General features: G+C 45.4%; 1 pseudogene; it reads right to left on the minus strand.

Annotated features, from left to right (window-relative positions):
* Positions 1-2,689: 2,689 nt before the first annotated feature.
* Positions 2,690-5,410, minus strand: LOC109764066 (uncharacterized; annotated as a pseudogene).
* Between the last annotated feature and the right edge of the window lie 9,508 nt (positions 5,411-14,918).

Genomic DNA, 14,918 nt, shown 5'->3' on the forward strand with positions numbered 1-14,918 from the left:
CATGTACACGTACGTACAGCGGACGGGGTGCAAGAAAGAAAATACGGCCACGTATGTGTACATACGGGCGGGGTCTCGAACGCCTACTCGCGCATACGTACGGCCAGGGCTCGTGTACATGGCTGGGTCGGAACGGAGAAACAGCGTCGTCGTCGTGTTCATGGGGAAGCAACGGAAAGCGTCGTGTTCATGGGGAGGCAACGGAATGCGTCGTGTTCATGGGGAGGGGTGTGGCGTACCGCAAAACGGAGGAAACGGACCTCCTACGGTCGAAACGGGGGTCATGTTGATCGGGAGGGGTGTGGCGTACCGCAAAACGGAAGAAACGGACTTGTGTTGGAGCGCTACGGTCGAAACGGTGGTCCTGTTCATTGGGAGGGGTGTGGCGTACCGCAAAACGGGACTCCACGGACATTGTTCATCTCCACCGTCGACCCCCTCCCGCCTCCACGGGCTACTGTTCATCCACCGTTGACCTCCTCCAGCCTCCACCTACGACTGTTCATCCACGGGCTCCTGTTCATCCAGCCTCCACCACGCGCTAGTCCACCGGCTACTGTTCAACCAACCCTCTCCACGGGCTCCTGTTCAACCACCCCTTCACGGGCTACTGTTCATCCAGCCCTCCACGGGGTGGTCCTATTCATCCTGCCCTCCACGGGGTGGTCCTGTTCATCCTGCCCTCCACGGGGTCCTGTTCATCCAGCCCCAACCGGCTCGATCGATCGGGGTCCTGTTCATCCAGAGGCAACACCACGGGGTCCTGTTCATCCACCCCCACCGGGAACTGTTCATCCAAACCTCCCCCAGCAACGCTCACTGTTCATTCAGAGGCAGCATCGATCGGCTTCAGTTAGCAGCAGTATCGAAGGAATCGCTCGACCGGGTTCAGTTAACAGCCATCGATCGATCGCTCGGGTTCAGTAACGCGTAGCCTGCAGTGCAGTCGCTCGTGTTCAGTTAGAGCGCAACGCCTCGCTCGGGTTCAGTTAGAGCCAACGCCTCGCACACACGCGCGTACGTTGACGAGAGAAACGCGCATCGCTCGGGCCCCGACCTCCCACCGTAACCGGGAACTCCCCGAAATTTTCCTCGCCCTCGCTTCTACCACGGTTTTTTCCGTCATGGACGGTCCAAAGAATGTCATGCAGCTGCGTCTCCGGCCCGCCCAGGCGAAAAGCCCATTTTCTGTCATGATTTTTTGTCATAGAAGTAGGAGCCCACCACATCTATGATGATACCGGGTTTTGTCACAATTATCGTCATAGAAGTGTCATATGTATGACAGAAAAAATTTCGTTCGGCCCAAAATGTCACGGATGTGTCTTTTTTTTGTAGTGACGGCTGGTCATCCCCCTCCGTGCGAAAATCCTAGACCTACGGCCGCGCGGCGCAGAGATCGCAACTGTAAATCTTCCAAACAGTTTCATACTGCATCTAGCTGCTGCATGCCTTGGATGACCATGGGAGAAATGATTGTACACTCAAGTTGCTTCTGAAGATCAGATCCAGACTAATCATCGACCGTCGTGCGGCCATTCTGGAGGTCCTGCTGAACATTATTCCCTATCTCCACCCACTTCGTTCACGACCAAGGGACACTTGATATCATCACATTTATTTGTTGACAAAAATTACAGAGCACTGCATGGGCCTTCCATTCCATCCATCAATGCGATGCTTTGACCACCTCCTCGTCTGAACATGGCTCTTCGTTTACGTTACAATGACAGCTCCCACCATGCGAGTCACATACTCCCTCCGTTCCCAAATATAAGTCTTTCTAGAGATTCCACCAAGGGACGAGGATTTAGAGCTCTCGGAGTGATTACATACAGGATAAAATGAGTGAATCTACACTCTAAAATATGTCTACATACATCCATATGTTGTATTCCGTTTGAAATGTCTAAAAAGACTTATATTTAGGAACGGAGGGAGTAGATCACATAGGCATGGTTAGATCTCAAATATCAGAGTGATATCCTAGTTTGACGACCCACACCATACTTTATACTCTTCTTCAACGTACGGTATACTCTTCTTGTACATACATACAAACTACAAAAGCAAATCAAAGGCCCTTTAACAAGACGCAGATAAAATTCAACACCTCTCAGTTCTCATGTCAGTTTGGACTTCATTAATTTAGCCGGGCGCTGCTTATCGTGCATTTCTTCTAAAACTTCTCATGTCAACAAAGTGCTAGCTAGTGGAAACACACGAGTCATTTTGTCATCACCATCTCTACTTGTAACTGGGAGCAAAACTAGGGGAAAGAATAATAGTCACCTCAGAAGCTTATCTCAAACAACTTACCTGTTGTAGCTTGCTGCAGTATCATCACCTTCCTCAGCTGAAATATATTCCCTTCTCCACCAGGCATGCCAGTCTTTTTTTACTCAGCCAGGACATCAAAGACCTCTTTTATCAGCAGGCTTTAGAATTAGCTGACCATCTCAACAATCAAATCATCAGATGAACGATCATCAGTTCATAGTTGCTTCACTTGTGGAGCATGCAGAGAGTAACTGTACATACATGGACACTAGTTCGATTACAAATCATGCATGTTCGCCACACCTAAATTTAGGCCACAGGCCCACGACTCGACTGCCTATTTGAAAACTTGTTACATTCACCACTTCTCGACAAAGTTTATCCAAGGGTGTGATGAATAGAAATAAACCTAGAACCCATCAGGCAAAGGCGACCAGATCACCTTCACTGAGATTAACGCAAAATCAGTCTTAATCGTTCGAGCACTAGACTCGTGGTTGCCAGCATTGAAGAAACAATCATGTTCAGCGGAACTGGATGGCCCCGTGCCAACCTTGAACTTGAAGTGTATCCAAGAATCTATCACCACAGCAAGCACAGACCTTTTTAAGCTCCGTGTCTCACTAATGGCACCATCGAAGAGCCCAATTTCTTCATTCAACCCACTGGTAAAACAGCCGAGAAATAGATTGAAACTGCTTTGCACTTCTGATATGGTAACTTCTACAGTTGCCTCAACTGCATTTTCAAGATTTGAAAAAGTTATATCAATGAACACACTACAGTTGCCACAATCCCCATGGATGCGATCCATGAACACACTACGATTCCGCATGCCCATGTTGCCTAGAATTGAAACCCCATCGATCAGCTGTAGATCATGATTTTCTGGTTCAGCAGTCTTGATCCTCATGTCGTATTCGATTAACATATCACCCAGAAAATTAATCCCTCGCTTGAGGCCACCCACGTTGATGAGAGAGCCCTACATAGTTATTATTGTTTATTAGCTCTTTCATATAAAAGTAAGAAACATCTTAAACACTTCCCTTAGGATGTTTTACTTGTAATTAACAATATTTACATAAAAGGGATATTTTACGGTTGATGAACAAGCTGAACAGATTAATCACATGGAAACATCTTTGTTGATGCAAAAGATATGAAGTGGCTGTAGCACGTGATCATCGAGAGTACGTAGTCTCATCTGTTCTATGCATGTGATACTGTGAAATGAAAAAAATAATTAAGTAATTTAAACTTTTTAAGTAAGGAATAAGTCTATTTAACTCCCTCAGAGCGTCGAGGCTAGTCTTTAGAATCGGGTACCTGACCCCGAAGTATTCTATGTTGCCTAAATCATTCACTGGGGTGATTTAGGAGGTTGTTTTGCCAATGCATTCCACATGACACATGTGGAAAAACTAACTAACAAAATGCACCTAGGGGCGATTTAGACGGTGTTGAATACTTGTAAAAGGTCGAATACCAGGCTAGTCAATAGAATCGGGTATCTGACCGCTGAAGTATTCCATACTGTCTAGACCATTCACCGGGTTCGTTTAGGTGGTGGTTTTGCACATGTGGTCCACAGGGCGCATGTGCAAAAAGCCAAAAACTACCTACAAAACTGCACCTAGGGGAGATTTATATACTATTCAATACTTTTAAGAGGTGGAATATCAGGCTTTATACTTGAAGGGGTTAAGTAGATGAACCTTAATAGTCTGGAGAGTTAGGTAGACCTATTCATTGAAATAATTAATGATAAGTATAAATTTGACGACATAATTAAGCAAAGGATCCAGATTATCCTGCAGTGCTATGTATCCATACAACATTATTGGCCCATCCATAGCAATTTTAACCAACTTTATCGATACAATTTGTAACATGCGAGTAGGTCCATGCCGCATGCAAGTGCCATTGAGGATGATGCAGTTTGAGGGCTCTGTAAACATCATTGCCTCGAAAATAGCTTCATAAGGAAAACAAGTTCTATTTAATTGAAAATTCATGTTAATACTTGTCATACAAACGGTAAACATGCCGACTAAGGATTCCTTGGCCCTATTAAAAATATTTGTTTAAATGTAAGTGGAACTATCTATGTTAAACTCTTATAAGTCTGGTCCCTGGAGAAGTTATTTTTTCTAGGAAAATACAAAGAAAAGGAGAATAACAAGTGATCACCTCAGAAGGAAAAGGTCCCCTCGTGATTTTTTTTCTTTTGTTTCTCCATCCACAAGTCCTCTCTTAAGTTGATTTTTCTTTCAGATAGTAGATAACGTCATTATCTTATACGTTAGAAAATATTTTCATTTCCATGACTAGTTGCATAGTTTGGCCGGAAAAACTGGACCTGTTTCACACTTAGGATAGGATAATTACATGCTAAAATAATGAAAACTGATGAAAATATTTTTCAATGTAAAAGTATGAGAAGCGGAAAATATAAATAACATTATGGAGTGATACAATTTCCAATGAATCACAGGAATGACTAAGAGAACGTCTAAAGGCATGCCCAATTTACTTTAAGGCACAACGGTTAGCTATCTCTTACGTACTTTAATTTGCTTAACACCTAACAAATTCATCCCCCGAGTACCCTTTGACGAGATTTCCTTCTTATGGTACAATGCATTGGCATTCAACTAGTGAAAGTAAACAAAGTAAAACGAAATTAAACTCGAGATTCAAACAGAGAATATATTAGTTGACCCCATATACTTGAAAAATGTTTACAAAAAAGAAGGAAAAGAGGTATCAAGCACTTACTCTCCCTGCGGTCTGCGAAACGTTGTGTTGTCCATGAATGCGTGCACTTGTATATAGAACCATCACGGTGCCTGCTCTTCGGAAATTCATCTAGAAGGTGCACGCCGTTGAAGGGGTATCGAGCCTTCAGTGCGTCCAACCTCTCATGTTCTTCCCCGTCACTGATCGTGGTTCCTTCCTCACGACCAGCATCTGTAACCTCGCCATAACAAGCAGTGAACTTGCTTGTTGTGCTCCTCGTCCCCATGTTGTTCATGCCTTGGGTGCCGGCAGAGTGCTTGTTGGCAGAAGAGATGAGTAGTTTACCAGAATCCTCATTGCTTTTTGATTCACCGCTGCTGCTGGCCATGTTCGGAAATCAAAAAGGAAATCACCAAATTAGAACGAAGGCCAATGTCAGCATCCGACACATACAAGATAACATCTTCGGTCAGCCAGAAGTATTGAAACTGGAATGCAATATAACCAAGGGCTGAAATCGGTTTTGAATTATTTTTCGGGCTTTAAATTTTTGTGTGCTGTGCGAGTCACAACTCACAAGACACAGAACCTTAATTTTGGTCTCGATCCAGATCCAAAACTATAGCACGAGAAGGACACATACCTGGAAAGACGACGGGTAGATGGACTGGGAGGCTCGTAAACTTGTCGCACGAGCGCTGGTGGCCACCCGCGAGGCGGAGCAGAGGCCATGAAAGAGACGAGTGGTCGTGAGAGGCGGTGCATTGGGGCAGGTACCGCAGGCCGTCGGAGTAGACGAGGAATTGGGCGGAAGATTCGCGCCTGAGCGCGCGGCGCCGCCGGCGCAGGGGAGTAGTGCTCGATCGTTCCCGCGGCGAAACTAAATCCCGCAAAATCTGTTCAGCATCGGACGCGATTTGGCTTACCGGATCAGCAACCCGCAGCCCTCCCTCCGATTTGCATCGTACGTTTAGAATTAACTTGCTCAGTTATGAAAACCCCACAGGTCCACAACTCGACTGCATACACAGCTATTGACAAAGTTTTTGAGAAATCTTTTATCTCGTTGACGTTCCCTGCGAGGCCAACCTCAGCGAACGCCCCTAGGCCGCATGATCTCCATCCCACGGCGGGCAGTTTTTGGCCAAAATATCCAAAAGAAAAAAGTCTCGTAAGAGCATGTTCAATGCTAGACCTTCAAGAGGCGCTTAGGAAGTGAAAAAATAAATATCACAAAACAAAAAATACCTAAGCGCCCTACCCTCCCAATGCTAGACGCTAACTTCAAGCGCTAATTACAACCACACACACCAGGCGGAGAGAAGAAAAGAAGCCTAGCGCCCGATGCAAACCTTTGCATCGATGCCACACTTGAAGCTAGGATTTGATGAGCTAACTGCTAATTGGTCGGGAAATCAATAGGAAATTTATCCTAGCGCCCGTCTAAGCGTCCGGCGTTGGAGATGCCCTAAGGGCATCTATAACGCGGGCGCTTAGCCCAGGCGCCAGGGTCTCTTTCCCGGCCGTTTCGCTCGATTCCTGGTCGATCCCAGGATTTCCTCTAGCGTCGTTGCTCCGCTACTCATCGGGCACTTGGGCTCTTTTATATTTGCACGACTATTTTGACTATTCCGAGCGCTTAAAATTCTCCTGGAAAATCTCGTAGCCTCAACAAAATAAACAGACTTTTGACGGGCGCTTCATTGTGTGCATCGGAGAAATGAGCGCTTCACTGGTTGGTACCAAAGAAAAAGAAATCACATAAGCGCTCGAACTAGCGCTCCTGTGTTGCAAACACCGACTCCAATGCGGATGCTTTGTTATTAATTTAAACGATAATACTGCAAGCGCCCAAATAAGCACCCCTGCATTGAAGACGTCCTAAAGGAAATAACTGCCATGGCATTTTCAAAAACTGCCTGCCCAACACCACTCAAATGCAGTGAAACTGCTAGGGGACCATGTTGGTTCACTACCCATCTTCTCACGAATGTTCGCCAGGAATGAGGGTCCAAATTTATTCAAGGATGTGATGAACTAGAATAAAGGCCAGTGCCCTTTGGCACTGGCGACCAGGTAACCTTCACTGAGATTAACGCAACATTAGTCTAGAATAAAGGCCGGTGCCCTTTGGCAATGGCGACCAGGTAACCTTCACTGAGATTAACGCAACATTAGTCTTTATCTTTCGAGCATTAGACTCGTGGTTGCATTGAAGGAACAACTATGTCTAGCGGAATTGGCTGACTCCGGGCCAACCTTCAAGTTCAGGTATATCCGAGAACCTGTCACTACAACAATCACATACCTTCTTAGGGTATTGACGGTGCATAATCCGGTGAGTACCCCTTGGTACGATTGCTAACGTGGCTGGAGTCTCGGATCAGAGTAATACCCTATGTCCTGCTTCTTGTTGTTGTTATTCATCATGGGTATACCTCGTGTGAGCGATTATAATGGAGAGTATGAGATGCTACCGAGAGTTGTGTCTGCGGGAGTAGATGGGAATGAGAGCCCCACAACCTCCACATTATATGCACGATGGGGGCTAGGGTTTTACAGTACAGAGATCCGATCTACCCCGCTGATGGTGTCCTGAATAAGGGGGTAGTAACCACGTCGGCTCCCAAGCATGGGCTGGGCCGAGAACCCCCAAACTACCAACCAAGTGGGCCGCATTTTTCAGGCCCCACGACGTACTCAAGAACCTCCCGGAGACTTGGTGCACACTCCAAGACACGATGTAATACTCGGCATGTTTACCCCCAATGTAACCGACCTACGTGTAACCTTAGGTACAACCGGTGTCTATATGAGATGAGGGGTTTCTACCATAGAGGTAGATTCATTCACACATACGATCTCGAGGTAGATCAACATGTACTCTGCACCCCATCCACAATCAATACAATACATGCATAACATAGGATTTTACCTCTTCGAGAGGGCCTAGACCTAGGTAAACACCATGGCCCTTCTGCGTCCTGTTATCATCGTGCCAAGATCACCAGCTCGAGACGCCCTACCCGAAATCTGCCGGATTTACCTTCGTCATTGGTGGCCCACGCAGGTCCCCTTGTGTTGTCGCAGCGGCTCGATGGCTTGCCTTCAGATCTATGAAAGCATCGACTGTGGTAAAACTTTCTTCCCCGGATAACTCTTTGTCTTCGGCAGCATCATACTTTATGCTGATTCGTCTGGCCACCTCGGTCGGATCGAAAACTTTGCTCTAGGACAGACCATCAGGTTTAGAAACCTGGAGTACGTTGTGGACCCCGCGGTGAGCTTCTATTTTCGGGCTGGGTACCATTTGAACGAGTTCACTGGTAGGAACTATCCTAGGACTCCGCATGAACTGTTTAATCTCAAACACTCTAGCCTTAGAGTTGCGGTTGAGAGGGCATTTGGAGCTCTGAAGAATAGTTTTAAGATCCTAGATAAGAAGTCATTCTACACTTTTCCCACCCATGTTTAGCCTGTTCTTACTTGTTGCATTTTGCACAACTGAATCCTGCAATGGGGTTGTGATGACCTGGTGCTGAATTAGGAAGAGGTGACGCCTGATGATGTTGTCAGCTCTGGCCATGGTGTGGAGGCATTTTACAACAAAGCCTGAAAGAACAAAATGATGGAGTGGGCTCAGGCAACATGGGAGAACAGAGGTAGAAGAGTCAGAAGAAGAAGCAGCAGAAAAAGAAGAGGACAAGGATGGACTTCCAACTAGTTCGACATCGATGAACATTCCCCTATTGAGCCATCTGACTATAATATGTGTACTGGTATTTGTTAGTAGTTAGGATGAACTGCGATTTGTTTCCTTGCTAGGACTGAAACTGTGTTCAAATTCGTGTGTGGTAAGGTCATGACTAGTGAGAAGTGTTAATAGCACCTTATGAAGTTTACAACCAAACATCGTATAGTCTGTGAGTCCAGTGCAACACATGCAACCAAACGGCGGGTCAATATTGCTTCCGTCGTGCAACCAACCAAATTATGTACAAATGATGGTTTTTGACATATTCTACTTCAGTCAAGCCTATCTAAAACACACATGTAAAGAGGGAAAAAATGATGCAGACAATCCAACGCGCCCATAGTCTCGGACAGCAACGCCGCGCTTCTCACTCACTGCCTGCACCAGACCAAACCGATGGCGCCCATAGGAGCCAGCACAACGACCCGCTGAGCTCCCGAATTCCCGGGTCCGGCTGACCAATCACAAACGGAGGGTGCATGCATCCCATACACATGGCTGGCCTTGTCAATGTATATGCATCTATAGGCCGATAAGGTTATCTTCCCCGCCCGTTCTTTCCGAAAATGGCTGGTCCTCTCGCTCCATCCATCCATGTGCTGCTTGCCGCGCCCGCGCGGAGGACGCATTGCATCTGCCTGGACAGGGCAGCATTATCGTTGCACACTTGAACAGTCAAACGGTGCATGCATGATGCATCCACCATACACATGGCTGGGGCTGGCCATGTCAATGTACGTGGACCGTAGGAGTACCACCATCTGCTGCTACATGTAGGCATGCATGCATGTAGCCGATAAGAGCAACTACAACGTGCCTATGCAAACTGTCCGCCAATGTGTGTTTGGATCGAAACGGACATAAATCACGGCCCAAACTCCGACGCAAACGGACGAGCGTCCGCTTTTTGTTCACGTGCGACCCATTTCAGGCCTAAATATGAACCGGGTTTGCGTCACCGCGGACACGCGCGACTCCCGCCCTTGTCCTCCTTGCCCGTTGGTCGGTGACACATTGGCCATTTGCCCCCTCTCTCCCATCGATAGTCAACACACCCGGCCACCCCGCCCTAGCTGTTGCCGCCCAGTTCCAGTTGCAGGCCGCCACCCGAACCCATATAGCCCCCCCCACCCAGTAGTACACCACACCCGACGGTCGTTCTCGCCGCCGTTGGTGGGCTGTTTTTGTCGCCGTTGTTGCACCCCCCCCCCCCACGTCCACGCCACCCCCTTGCCTCCGTCGCCGCCGCCAGCAACGCTCCAACCGCAACTACCTCGCTCGCCAATAGGCTTGCTGCCTGGTCTGGGAGAGACGCAGGGCTCTTCACTGGCCGACGTCTTCCACCACACTCGCAAGGTGCTTGACATTTCGTCCGCAAGGTACAAATGGATCGTGGGGATGAGTACTTTTCAACAACTTCATTTGCGATCCAGATGAATCGTCGTCCGACGATGAGGAGATTATGGTTGCTGCTTTGGTCGTCCATGACCACATTATACATTAGTAGGCAGTGGCCAATGCTTAGTTGCTCGATCTCGGGGCATATACTCGGGCATTGAATCGTAACAGAGAGAGCAGCCATTACCTACTCTGGCAGGACTACTTCCAGTCCGCTGACCCACTCTTCAAACACAAACTATTTCGGTGCCACTTCCGGATGGCTAGACATGTGTTCAATCGCATCCGGGAAGGAGTGGTGGCGTACGATAACTATTTTGAATGCAATGAGGATGCCTTAGAAAAGGTTAACTTCTCCTCTCATCAAAGATGCACTGCAGCTATTCGGATGCTTGCATACAGAATACCCGGTGATCTTATTGATGAGTATGTCCGCATGAGCGAGTTCACGTACCTAGACTCCATGCATAATTTCTGCAAGGCTATGGTAGCAGTATTTGGCCCGGAGTACTTGAGAGAGCCAACTGCTGCAGATACAATCTGGTTGTTGGTGATCAATGCCGATAGGGATTTTCCGTGATGCTTGGTAGCATAGATTGTATGCACTAGGAATGAAAGAACTGCCCTTCTACTTGGCAGGGGCACTATAGGGGCGATGTGAAAGCTTGAAGTGTCATACTTGAGGTCGTGGCTTCACAAGATCTGTGGATTTGACACTATATATTTCTTCGGCATGGCCGGCTCTAACAATGACACCAACGTACTTCAGCACTCTCCGGTGTTCGCAAGGCTTGCAGAAGGCAACTGCCCAGAGGTCAACGTCGAGATTAATGGTCACCACTACAACAAAGGATACTACCTAGCTGGTGATATTTATCCTCAGTGGACTACTCTTGTCAAGACAATCTCCAACCCGATAAGAGAGAAGAGGCAGAGATTTGCTCAAGCCCAAGAGAGTGCTAGAAAGGATGTGGAGCGTGCTTTCGGTGTTTTTCAATCTGGGGCATCGTTCAGCATCCTGCTAGAACTTGGAGCAACAAGAAGTTGTGAGAGATGATGATCGCTTATGTGATCGTGCACAATATGATCATAGAGGATGAGCGCGAGGATGAATTCTTTGATCTGGGGTGTCAATTTCATCATCAAATGCGTGATTAGAAAACTCACATTCAACTACAAGATGATTTGATTAAGCATATGTGTGGGCTCACCTTGGCAACCAATAGATGTATCGGCTATTTTTTCTTTCAAATGTATTTGTGACAATTTAAATTTTATTTGGTTTGTAAACTATGAGACTTTATTTGGTTGTGAAATTATGAGATATTTGTATTTGGTTGAATTATGCGAATTTTGGGCAATTTTTTGACATGTATGCAAAAAAGAAAAATGTCCACATACTAGCTACACGGACGATAATGCGTTGGCGCATTGGACACAGTACCAACCCGAACACGAACGCAGGCAGACAGAGCCCAAAGCACCGATCCAAACCAAAGTTTTAAATAGCCGGCTATAACTCGGCTATAGCGCTTGGAGCAGGTGCCAATATGTGGCATAGCCCTCTAAACTTACAAAATAGCCGACTATAGCGGGCAATAGCCTCGCAATAGCTGATTTGAAGGGCCGCCGCTCTTTGGCATAGCCCGCAATTTAAAACACTGCTTCAAATGGAGAAAAACCTGAAATTCGCGTCCATTTACGTCGACGTGTTGGAGTTGCTCTAAGGCTATCTTCCACGCCTGTTCTTTCCTATTACTGTCATGTCCGGCCATGTGATCGCCGCCGCGGAGAGATCGCAGACGTAAATCTTTCAAGCAGATTCGTACTGCATCTGGCTGCTGGTAAATGCGTTTGACGACGATGAGGAAAATGATTGTACACTGAAGTTGCTCCAGAAGTTCAGATCCAGACTAATCATCGCCCGTCGCGGTACCACAAGGAACCTGCCAGCTTGTACGTCGTGCGGCCATTCGGGAGGTCCTGCTGGGGAAAATATCAGGTGCTACGGGAGCATCTAAGTTTAGGTGCTCCAAGAGCTTCTCGGTCATCGGATCTGAAATCCAACGGTCATCTACAGATGCGCTGGACCTGATTTGCAATACCAAATTTCTAGGGGTGTTCTTTGAATAAAAGCGTGAGCTCTCTCCTCGGCCTTCGGATCTCAGATCTAACGGTTGAAAAGCTCCTGGAGCACCTAATCTTAGGTGCTCCCGTAGCACCAGATATCCTCCCGGTCCTGCTGAACATTATATTGCCCTATCATCACGTTTCAATTTCATCATCAAATGCATGATTAGAAAACTCAAATTCAACTACAAGATGATTTGATTAAGCATATATGGGCTCACCTTGGCAACCAATAGATATATCGGCTATTTGTTCTTTCAATGCATTTGCGATGAAATAAATTTTATTTGGTTTGTAAACTATGATAACTTTTTATGAGATATTTGTATTTGGTTGAATTATGTGATTTTTTGCATTTTTTTGTTATGTATGCAAAAAGGAATAATAACCGCATAATAGCCGCGCGGACGAAAATTTGTCGGCGCCTTGTACGCATGGACAAAAAGCAAAAAAGAAGTCCGCGTCCATTTGCATCGGCACGTCGGAGTTGCTCTAAGGTTGTCTTCCACGCCTGTTCTTTCTGATTACGGTCATGCTCGGCATGTGGTCGCCGCGGAGAGATCGCAGCCGTAATCTTCCAAGCAGTTTCGTACTGCATCTGGCTGCTAGCAGTGGCGGATCTAGAATTTGACCAACGTAAGGGCAACATTACAAAGGGTAGTAGTTTTTTTGGTCACATTCGAACCACTCTTGGTCATATTTCTTTTTATAGAGAAATAGAGGAAGCCATACAAGGATTTAGTCAGGCCTATTCATACACTACCTAAACAAGAAAGTTAGATTCGGGCGCGCTCTACCACTGAGCTAATAGCCCGTCGCGCGGGCCTCCCAAAGGGAATGGGAGATGACCGGTAAACCAGATGCTTCGCGAACCACCGGTACATTTCGTTGCACTTAAATCACCCTCGTTAAGAGGCGCACTCCGATACCATTGATGTCCAATAGCTTTGATAGTAATGGCTGGATCTACTAATACCCCGTCCATTGAGTATAACAGAGCAAACAATGGTATAGCAATGAACAAAAGAATGACACTTGGAGTGTTATCTACTATTATAGGGGCTGTCGCGGACACTTCAAAAATTTGTCGGGCAGGCAGATTCACATCTCTTACAACCCACACAATCTTCGGTGACCCACACAATCTTCGGTTCTTGGCACGGAAGCACAACTGATACTGGTTTAGCTTCAACGGAAGGATGGGGAATCAGGAGAACATGGGGGGAGGAAGTAGCTACGCCTAACTCAAGATCTAGGAAATGCTTAGTAAGGCATTGCAACTCACTGATGGTTTGCAAATAGTTAATAAAGTACTAAATATACATATGAATGCATTAGTAAAAAAAGTTCTGCAAATTGTATGTGGGGGCCATGGCCCCCACCACCCCACCCCTAGATCCGCCACCGAAGCGGAAAATTGCGCTGTTCCGTCTCGTACCGACGGATCTCCTGCCGTCCATTGCGTTTTAAAGATTGATGCAGCACTGTGTAGTATAAAAAATAAAGCATTCTGTTCTCGGAAATACATAGCTATACAGCATGCAAACATGATACACAGGTCCCATCAAAGTCAGCTTTTTGTCAGATGACACAACGTCTTCCATGCATGTGTTATCCATCCCCCCCTCTCTCTCTATCTTTCTCTCTCTCTCTTTCTCTCTCTCTCTCTCTCTCCCTCTCTCTCTCTCTCAAACTAATGCATACATTTATTTCACCTTTGCTAACTTAAAATCATTCATATCTCTTAAACCAAACTTCCGATCTCAAAACTATTTATATATTTGAAATCATGTCACAAAGATCTTTAAAACAAGACCGATTTTCGATACATTTTAAAGAAGTTAAAATTCATGAAACACATTTCACATATTTCACCCGCTTAAAACCTTATGAATAAAATGATTTCAATCAGTTTCACAAAATCACATTTCAGTTTTGTGTTGTTTTTCACATTCAGAACTTGAATTTCACTTTCCACGGGCTTGTTTCACAAAAAACACATGCATTTCAATTGCACATGTTTGAAATAACATGTTTCACTCTTCTGAAATAAACTGTTACACATTGGTAATAATCAGTTTCACAAGTTAACTTTTCGGTTTCATATTATTTTTCACTTTCAGAACATACATTTCACTTTCCACTTACTTGTTTCATAAAAACACATATATTTCAATTGCACATTTTTTAAAAGATGATGTTTCACTTTTTTGAAATAAATTGTTACACATTTCAAAAAAATGTTATGAAAAATAACTTATTTTACTCTTTTGAAATAAAAATGTTACATACTTCCAAATGATTAGTTTCTCAAGGTGTCATTTGAGTTTAATAGGTTTATGTGAAAAGTGTTATTTTCACATATTTCTAGTGAAATAGGTTTGTTTCAGATTTTTATAGTGAAATGTGTTTATTTCACATATGAAATGTGAAACGTTGAAAATTAAATGTGTTTAAAATGTAACCAAAATTGGTCTAGTTTTAAAGTTCTTGACGCCAGGAGTCCAAATATATAAAAGTTTCATAAACGAGTCTATAGTTTAAAAGATATGGTTGATTTAAATTCTCTAAGAGGAAATAAATTCTATGGATTTGTTCTGCAGGTAGAGTGAGA

The sequence above is a fragment of the Aegilops tauschii genome, chromosome 3 (assembly GCF_002575655.3).
Source record: "Aegilops tauschii subsp. strangulata cultivar AL8/78 chromosome 3, Aet v6.0, whole genome shotgun sequence".
Lineage (NCBI taxonomy): Eukaryota > Viridiplantae > Streptophyta > Magnoliopsida > Poales > Poaceae > Aegilops > Aegilops tauschii.